This window comes from Vombatus ursinus, unplaced genomic scaffold (genome assembly GCF_900497805.2).
Source record: "Vombatus ursinus unplaced genomic scaffold, bare-nosed wombat genome assembly UNPS02009573.1, whole genome shotgun sequence".
NCBI classification, from domain to species: domain Eukaryota; kingdom Metazoa; phylum Chordata; class Mammalia; order Diprotodontia; family Vombatidae; genus Vombatus; species Vombatus ursinus.
Window position 1 is genome coordinate 15040881 of NW_020949351.1, and position 10755 is coordinate 15051635.

Consider the following 10755-nt stretch of genomic DNA (forward strand, 5'->3'; position numbering starts at 1 on the left):
TACAGGACCAGAGGTCTTGGAATACGATATTCCAGAGGGCAAAGGAAATAGGATTACAGCAAGAATCACCTACTCAGTAAAATTGAGTATAATCCTTTACGGGAAAAATGGATTTTCAGTGAAATAGAGTTCTTTCAAGCATTCTTGATGAAGAGACCACAGCTCAATAGAAAATTTGACTTCCAAACAACACTCGGGGGCAGCTAGATAGATGGCTCAGTGGATAACGCTCCAACCTTGGAGTCAGGAGGACCTGAGTTCAAATCCAGTCTCAGAAACTTGACTCTTACTAGTTGTGTGATCCTGGGCAAGTCATGTAACCCAGATTGCTTCACTAAGGAAAAAACAAAAACAAAAATAAACAAACAACTACAACAACAACAACAACAAACAAACAAATACAAGACTCAAGAGAAGAATGAAGAGGTAAACAGGAAAGAGAAATCATAAGGGGCTTATTAAGGTTGAACTGTTTACATTCCTACATGGAAAGATGATATTCGTAACTCATGAGACCTTTGTCAGTATTAGGTTAGTTGGAGGGAAAATAGATAGATAGATGAATAGATAGTTGGCACAGGGTGATGAAGTGGTGATATCTAAAAAAATAAAATTATGGGGTGAGAGAGGATTATACTGAGAAAAGGAGAAACAGAGAGGTAGAATGATGTAAATTATATCACATAAAACAGACAAGGAAAAGCTTGTGGAGAGAGGTGGAGAAAGGTGAGAGAGAATAAGTGAATCTTATTCTCATCAGATTTGGCTTAAGCAGGGAATAACTTACACACTCAATTGAGCATGGAAATCTATCTTACCCTATAGGAAAACAGAGGGAAAGGGGATAAGACAGTGGGAGGATGATAGAGCAGAAGGCAGATTGGGGGATGGGGTAATCAGAAGCAAACGTTTTTGAGAAGGGACAAGGTCAAAAGAAAAAATAGAATAAGTGGTGCACAGGATAGGATGAAGGGAAATATAGTTAGTTTTCTTCAACATGAGTACTGTGGAAGTATTTTTCAAGACTACAAATGTATAACCTGTATCAAGTTGCCTGCCTTCTCAATAAGAGTGGGTGGGGAGGGAGGAGGGGAGAAAATTTGGACCCAAAGTTTTAAAAACAAATGTTAAAAATTGCTTTCACATGCAACTGGGAAATAACATATACAGGCAATGGGGTATATAAATCTATCCTGCCCTACAGGAAAATACAAGGGGAAGGGAATAAGAGAAGTAGGGGGAGATAGAAGGGAGGGCCCATTAGGGGAAGGAGTATTCAGAATGCACTCTGTCTTGGGGTAGGGGGGTGAGATGGGGAGAAAATTTGGAACTCAAAATCTTGTGGAAGTGAATGTTGAAAACCAAAAATAAATTAATTAATAGAAAAAAATTCTGAGAATTTTCATTCTATGCCATTTGGTACATATATGTTTAATAATGATATTACTCTATTCTATATGGTATATTTTAGCAAAATATACTTTCTTTAATGATCTCTTTCAATTAGGTCTGTTTTTGCTTTTACTTTGTTTGAGGTCATGATTGCTAGACATGCTTTTTTTTTTTTAACTCAGCTGAAGACTAATAGGTTCTTCTCCAGGCCCTTATTTTTTACTCTATTTGTATCTCTCTGTTTCAAACATTTCTTATAAATATATTGTCAGATTCTGGCTTTTGATACATTCTGCTACCCACTTCTGTTTTATGAGTTTATCCTATTCACGTTCACAGTCAAAGAAAGTCAAAAGAATGAAAAAAAAATTTTAAATCTCATTAAAATTCCACTGATCTGCAAAATAGATAAATGAGAGATACATTAGGAAATTTTGGATTATCTGAAATCCTGTTGGAGCTTTCCAGAAAGTATTGTTGGACTCATGCCCATTTTCTTTTCTTTTTCTTTTTTTTTCTTTCAGACTTTACTTGTTTCTACATTGCTGTTTTCTAAATTTTTATTTTGATTTTCCCTCTCACCATGGCAAGTTTTTGTGTTCAGATTATTTTTTGTTGTTCACTCATTTTTCAAACCTTTCTTGACTTTTAACTTTATGTTAAAGTTGGGTGGTAGTGGAAGGGGCACTGTCCCAAGCTTCAGGTTTTTCTTGTTGCTTTTTTAAATACTATATTGGGAGTCTGCAGGTTTTCAGTGCTTCCAAGATGGTATGATCTAAGAAGAGTTATTGCCACTACTCTCCTGACCTATGCTCTGGTATTTTTCTATATCTTCAAATTCTAGTTCTCCTGTTGTCCCCAGAACTGTGATCAAGTCCCCTGCTCTCCTTTGGTTGCAAATGCTGATACTCCTTTCTGCCTTGGAAGTGAAACAAGAGTACATTATTCTTTGTCAGTGATGACAAATACTCTTCTTTGCCCTGGAACTTTGACCATGGCCTCAACTCTCCTGCAGATTCAAGCACTAGTTCTCTTTACCCTGTGACTGGGACCCAGAACTGAGTATGGACAACATGCAGAGTCCTAAAGTTATGTCTAACAAAGGGTCCTCTTTAAATTTTTTTGACCAATTGTTTTACTACCTTACCACCTATGGATTGAGAGCTCCCAAAGCTGTTACTGCTGCTGATAGTACTGTCTCTAAGATCTGTTGCTGCTGTTTTTGTGGGGCATGGTCTGCATTGTTCTTCAGGCCTGATCATCAACCCTATGTGACAAAATTTTCTTGCTGACCTTCTAGGTTGTGTTGTAAAATCATCTCATCCCAAACTTTTATTTGTTGTACTGTTCCAAAATTGTATTTGAGGGATTATTTTAAACTTTTTTTGGAGTAGAATTTGGGAGAATTCTAGTGAGTTCCTACCTCTACTCCATCTTGGCTCTGTCCAAGATTCCTTATTAAAGAAAATACAAATCATCCAACTATTTTGGGTCCCTTTATACTCTATGTCAATTTTTTTTCCCTCAATTTTATGAAATGTGAGTAGGCATGTTAAGTTTTCAATAAAGTTGACATCAGGATATCAATGCCAAGGAAGACTTCAAAGATTTACTTAAGTGCATTTGATTCCAGCAATCACTTACAGTATGAAAGTAGGCAGATGTCACTGAATAGACAAGATTAACAGAAAGCAACAACAACAACAACAATGTTGGCTTATAAGAATTTAGTGCAGATCACTGGAGAGGAGAAATATTGCCAAAATTATGAGGAAACTATAGACTATACATTAGACATGCATTTGATAAAAGTTGTTAATTGATCCAAAAGAGATGCAGGTAGGATTGAACTGTATTAAAGTATCTTGAGATACTGATTATAAAATGGATCTCAATTAGTTAAGACTCATTAAAAACTATAAACTTGGCAAATGATTAAGTAGGGTGCTCTAATGCACTCTTCTGGGTGGTTTTTGAACAGGCTACTCTTTGCTGGTGGCTTATAACTACAAAAGCATATTGTCTAGTAAATAAGCAATTTGGTTGCTATCTTTTTATTAAGATTTTCTCCACTATAAATTTGAAAATCCTTATGAGAAGTGACTGAAAAGGCAATAATAACAAAATAATAGAGCACTGAAAGTTTTGCAAATGGTTTTCCTCATAACTACCTGAAGAAAAAAAAAGAGGTAAGTACTATGACTCCCATTTTGTAAAAGAATAAATTTATTTCTCCATAAACTGATACTCTGAAAGTAAATTATTTGTCCAAAGTCACACAACTAGTAAGTATCTGAACCAAGATGGAATACTAATTTCTTCAATCTACAAGTTTTGTGTTCCTTCTATTGCATAAACCACACTGAATTTCTTCTTTTCAACTCTCATAGGGCCCTGAACATATCTGCAAATGTTTGTGATCATTTGAGTGAATGAATGATCACATGATAGCTATAGGCTATAAGAGAATGTGTTGCTGCATTTCTTAGTCCATTTACCCTCCTTACTAAGTCACTTTTAGTTCAACATAATGAGGTTAAAATAGTCAGGAAAGTCCATGGCTATGTGTAATTGAGGTGATGTTTGAAATGGAATGTCACAAAGTCATTGTTAATAAGAAGTAATGGGTTCAAATTTTGGCCCATGAAAAATTCAGGAATATATAAAAGATAAGGAATACCAAAATGTCCAAAAAAAATTAAACTTGTAACAAAAGTAAGATTAACATGAACATTTACAGAGCTAGGCTTGTCTGGTGTTTGTTACTTATATCATTTAACTGAAACAGTGAATTCTGAGAAAATGGAGACACTGACTATAAACAAAACAAACAAAAAAAAGAAAAAAAGAAAAAACAAAAGAAAAAAGTTAACATTCAATCTGAAGTGTTCGGACTCAGTCAATAAATGTTATTATTTTTATATTTATAAAAATCTGAGTTGAGAAATTAAATTTTCTGTGATGATTTGAGGATGACAAAGGTTTAATTATCTTTTAAAGTAGATCTTCTTGCTGGAAAGCATGCTTCTCATAATTTTTTTTCATTGCATACACAAAAGCAAGGGTATTTGTCTGTTGTTATCAGATGCTTACTAACAATAGAGCCTTATTCCTTTACAGATTTTCTAGAACTAAATCAATAAAATGATATAAAATGTCAAACTATACTGCCATCATGATGAAGTACTGCCATCTTTTAGTGAATATTTAAGTTGTGGCATAAAATGGATCATAAAGGTTTTGGTTCATTATTTATATGGAGACAGCTTTCCTATCTCATAAACTCTTACTCTGCTTTGAGTGCATTGGGAAGCAGAGAGGCTTATAAGAGAGCAGCACTATGTGATATTGAACAAGAGTGCTTATTGATTCAAATGAACTTTACAAACTTCCTTCTGGAGCACTGCTGCCCACTTCAGACCCTCCAATTATGTTGGTGTGTTGTTCCTCAGAGCTATGACCTGATATTCACATTCTGAAATTATCAATAAGGCTCAGCATTACTTCAAGAAGCCACAGATATTGATCATGTCAAACAGAATATCTTATTCAGGAATCAACTGCTAAATAAAATTTTGGGTTGTGCCATCCTAGGGCTGTTTGTAGCACCTACTTTTCAGTAGAATGTTTTCACACTAACTTAAGGGGAAAAAAACATTCCCAGAAGAATTCTTGTTATAAAAAATTAACATTTCAAATATTGACCTGTTAAGTGGAAAATAATGACAACTTGTTTGAATACCCAAATTGAGGGGTCCCTATGAGGTTGTTAAATTATCAAAAACAGAATTTTTAATTTTTTGCCTAGTAAAGTGCACTTCTTGATCATGAACTGTGAGTTTAAAAAACTAAAATGAGTTAACATTAAACAAAATGCTTGAAAAATTTAGACATTCTCCACACAGAAGTTTCAATCTAATCTTCTCAGAGTACCTGCTTTATTTTCAGTAATGATGGAACAGAGTGTAACATAGGGGAAAGAAGAGAAAGAAAGAGAAGAGAAAAATAAAAATATGACATTGGAACGAGGAGCAACCATGATATTAAAGGCCCCAAAATACTTTAAGATAAGTTGGATTAATCTAAATTATTGATAATAAATTTTCATTGTCCATGTTTTATGTTTTGTAAAATAATTAAATGGTCTGGTATGAAATTCATTATAACTTTTGTCTATAGCACTTTGTTTTCTGAGAAGTTTCATGATGAGAATTTAAGCTTTCAAAGATTATGGAGTGAAAATATACTTCAAAGACAATAATTTTGTAAATTTTGGGCAATGTTTTGTTTTTTGTTTTTTGGTTTTTGTTTTGGTTTTTGGGTTTTTTTTGTTTTTGTTTTTGTTTTTTTTTCTTTCATTTCTTTGTATTTCCTGAGGAGAGAAACAGATACTGAATAATATTTTTTTTCTTCTTCTTAGTTTGATATGAGGTCAGATGAAGACAAACTTTGGAACTATTTTTTATCTTTAGATTTTCTCTTAGGCAATCATACTTAAAATATTACATAGTCTGAATGCCTTTTTAGGTGGCCTGTTTGTGGGAGAGGCAGAAGACATTAATAAAAAAGTTCCTTAGTCCCCCTGTCCATCATTAGGTGGAGAGAAGGCTTTCATGTGTTTATCTATGAGATTTTCTACATTAGGAAAATAATACAGAATAGTTAAAATCAGAATTCTTGGAATAATTTTCCCAAAAAGAAAGGTGAACCTCTACAATTGATTGGTTATTCATTAAAATACCTGATTCAGAGTTTTGACCTGAGTTCAAAAGGTGAAGACCACAAATTGACTTTTATTATTATTATTACTATTATTATTCAGGGGTAATGGGTAGAGAAACCATTTGGTGTAAAAAGTATTATCAAGTTCACTAATCTACAGAGATGTAGTCTAGAGAACATTGAAATCAAAACTTTCTTTCTTCTATCAACCTATATTTAACATCTTTGACACTCATTAGCCCCACAAACAGCATAGCAATAGCAGCAATTATTTCTTAAATAGATAAAATGACTATCTATCATTTTTTCTCCTTTAGAATAAATATATCTGTGTTTGAAATGGAAATGGCACTTTACAGCTGCAGGACACATGCCCTGTCAGGGGGAGGGAGGAGACTTGGCTGGAGTCCAGGGGAGGCCTGGGCTAGACTTGGTTGAATGGGACAAGGATGGGCTGGGCTGGACCAGACTGTGATGGACCTGGCTATCTCCTCTCTGAAGACTCCACCTGTGTGTGGGTGCCCTGAGGGCTGGCCCTGGTACCAGCCTCTGCCCCTTTTGGTGTTGTGCACCTAGCCTGGAGCAGGCCCCTGAACTCTAGGGAATGAGTGCCTTGACCAGAAAAGACCAGAGATGGGGCTGTTGGCATGTGACCCCAGAAAATTTTTACATAGAACCTTGTGATGACCAAGTGGAAGACTGACTTGCTTGCCATTGATCATATCTCCACAGAGGTGACTCTCACAGTGAAGAAAGATGTTCCTTCATTAGCTGTTACAAGAAAAATATTTGGTATCTTGGGCACATTTCAACTAGCAGCAGGTAGTTATCTTGTAATTATCAAAAAGAAAAAAACAAGTAGGTAAATTTTTCAATCTTGGAATATGGAAAGTAGCAAATTTTTGTGTCCTTTCCCATAAGAAGACTATACTGCACTTAACTGATATTCAGTTGCAGGACAACAAGACCTTTCTTTCAATGATAAACCATGTCCTGAGCATGGATGGGTTTTACTTTTCAACAATATATGATCTGACACATACTTTACAACAGTTATCCAGCACCAGTCCAGAATTTCAAAAAATGAGTCTGTTGGAAAGGGTAAATCAGTGATTTCTATGGAATGGTCATCTTCTTAGAGAATTATCTGTTCAACTAGGGGTCCATTAGTTTGCTCTCCCTGTCTTATTTGGATTCATTACTATGCACTCTTGTTCCATTAATGGAAAATATCTTGATTATATTTTCATCTCAAGGAGGAGCTGCTTCCAAGCTGGCATGTGCTATTATGTGAGAGGAATGGATTCTGAAGGCCATGCTCACAACTTTGTTGAAATGGATCAAATTGTGCACTGCAATGGGAGGAAAGTTTTGTTTGTCCAGACTACGGGATTCATGCCCTGTTTCTGGTCCCAAAGACCAAACCTCAAGTATAAGCCAATGCCACATATCAACCAAGTGACCAACCAGATGGATGGCTTTCAAAGGCATTTTGACTCACAAATAGTTGCTTATGGAAAACAAGTCATTATGAAGCTGGTTAAATATGAAGGTTGTTAACTAACTAGAAGGGCTCAGAGAAGCCACTTGAACAGACATTTGCAAAAATGGTAATGTCCTTAGGAAATGGAAATATCAGATATGTGGCATTTGACTTCCACAAGGAATGAAATAAAATCTGATGGGATCATTTGCAAATTTTGCTGGATCAAGTAGTTGATCTTCAAGAAGAATTTGGTTATTTTCTAGTGGATGCTAATTGCAAAGTGGTAAGAAATCAAGAAGGTATATTTCTTAGCAACTGCATGGACTTTCTGGACAGGACCAATGTGATACAGAGCCTGTGGGCCCACTGCTTTCTTCAAGTCCAGCTCCACAGAATCGGTGTTTTGCTTGTAGGAGAGATGATTGAAGAAAAAGCTGAATTGAAAAAAAAATTTCAAAAATGTGTGGGCTGATAATGCAAATGCTTGTGCTAAACAACATTCCAGAAATGGTGCCTTTAAGACTGATTTTACCAGAACTGGGGAAAGAACTCAGTGGGGGCTGGTACTGGATGACCAGAACTTGCTCATGCACTACTACAAAAACAACTTTTCAGATGGCTTTGGACAGGATGCCATAGACTTATTTCTTGGAAACTATGTAGTGGGTGAAGTAGACCATAATAATCCACTCCATATACAAAGGACTGGAAATTTTTAGCTTAACCTATTATCATGGTCATTGGCTTTTCAATGTGCATTTTCTGTTTGCTTATGACTAGTGACACATGGACAGAGACATTGGCCTACTCTCTTCTTACTGATCTGTTTTCCACACCAGCAAGGTGTCTTCTTAGCTTTTTTTTTCTTTAGAAAAAGCAAATCTTATACTTTATTTGGCAATTGTGACACACAGTTGAGATCTAGTGTTATAGCCAAATTTCGAATGATCTTTTAAATAATGCACCAGTTGGAAATAGGATTCTCTTAAGTAGAACAATGCAGGCCAAAACCACGGTGATGTTTTTGGCCTCAAGCCTGCCAGAATTTCAAGTTGGATTCTTCCAAACAGAATGGGAAAGACAGAGGAATATCTTTATCCAACTGGTGCAGTATTGGGAATGTATAAACAAAATGTAGCTTCTTCCACTATTTAAAAGAGTAAAATTATTTTTCTAGCTCAATCTCATTCTTGTAATCTCAGAACCAATCACAATTGACAAGCATATGTTTGTGGACTTTTGTTAAAAGCTAATAACTTCTATGAAAAGGTTAATCTTCTTTCATTTAATAGTTTTATCAAAAGCTTATCATTCTTCATTTCAGGGATCTCCGGATATTCCAGTGAATGTTTGAATTGGGCTGCCTCCCTGCCCCACTCTCCTGGCAATATTTTTGTTATTGCAGTTAGACTGACCATTTCAGTGTGATGAGAAAAAATTATCTTTTCTTTCTAAAGACAAACATAAAATAAAAGAAGAAAGTAAAGTCTCTTTTCTTTATTGTGTTCCGTGCCTCAGTGAGAGGCCCAAAGCATCTTGTGTTTGAGCAGTTGCCACAGTTGGGGAGATGTGATCCCTGAGCCTTCCCTGGAAGTTTCTTAGGGGCTAGAAGGCTTACCTGTTCTCCAAGAGCCACAGCTTTGGGAGAGGGCCTCCTCTTTGTGTTGGGGGCAACAGCCTCATTTCCATGCATGGTACTGTTGACACCATTGTTCTACGCACATAACTTTTGTTGGTTATCAATGTTTGTCTCAGATTTAGAACTTCCAACTTCTCTTAATCAAGGACCAACTTCAACTTTGATTTATGTGTAAAAACAGACAGGAAATACACTTTCAAAGCTATGCATAATTCTAATTGTGAATACACTTGCATATTCAAATTACTATTATGAGGTCTAATATTCTAAAACAATGTAAGATAGTAGGACAATTGCCACCATTTAAAAGATAATTCATTTAATGCACTGCTACAGGTATCAGTGTTGTGCTTGCAAATATGGAGTTTCTTTGTTTCATGAGTACTGATTCATTTTATGTTTAAGTGTTTCTAAAAACCCCTTTGTTTCAAGATTACTTTTTGTTAGCACTCATAACAAGAAACTGTTGCTTTTAGAATCCTTAATGGAAATAATAGTTGAAAAATCTTGTGTTTTTAACATCAGTCATCAGAGTGCATAATGACAAAGATTTAAGTGGATTACCTGTTATTAATATGTAAATAAATTAATTTGCTCCAAGGACTGTTGGACTATTGGATCTGCTTATGTCTATTATAGTATATCATCCAAAAGCTTTTAGACATTTCATGATAAAAACTTTCAACAACTACAACAAAGACCAAATCTGAGCTACAAATCTGGCTTCTCTGATGAAATGGATTAATTTGGTTTCATTAGGTTTTGGGGGTAACTTTCAAAATTCTACAGTGGTTTTATTTCATAAACTGTATATCTGCAAATGATAATAAAACTTCACTTTCTTTTCAAACATCCCCCCCAAAAAATGGGAAGAGCAGAGATTTCACTTAAAATGACAGTATGGAATCCCTTCAGATAGGATTTACCTACATAAAAGTAAGAATTTTTAGAATGAAATTATCTGAAATAGGAAATACTTATTTTTCTCATTGTAGAAAGTGGTTCTGCCCTATTAAAAAAATCATAGAAATGCCAGTGGAAGTAATTTCAGGATCATATCACATAGATGGAACATCAACAATCATCGAGTTAAAACTTGTCACTTTATAGATAAATAAATGGAGGCAATAAAAGGGGCAGTGACTTGCCCAAGGACAGGTAGTAACAGTCAGATCTCTTATCTACAAATCTAAATGAATAAAATGTTATAAAATTACAAACCCCATCTACAGTGTTCTTAGCAATTATTCTCTATTAGAAAATCTCGGGGCAGCTAGGTGGCCCAATGGATAGAGCACCGGCCCTGAAGTCAGGAGGACCTGAGTTCGAATCCAGCCTCAGACCAAACACTTCACTCTTACTAGCTGTGTGACCCTGGGCAAGTCACTTAACCCCAATTGCCTAAAAAAAAAAAAAAGAAAAGAAAAGAAAAGAAAATCTCCAGGAGAATTCTGTGCCCTATCTCTTGACCAGAGCTGTCCATTGTATTTGTAGTAAGTTCTTATGAGAAAAATTT

General features: G+C 35.4%; 1 pseudogene; it reads left to right on the forward strand.

The window, feature by feature from the left end:
* Window positions 1-6718: 6718 nt before the first annotated feature.
* On the forward strand, window positions 6719-9028 carry LOC114035996 (annotated as a pseudogene).
* The last annotated feature ends 1727 nt before the right edge of the window (window positions 9029-10755 follow it).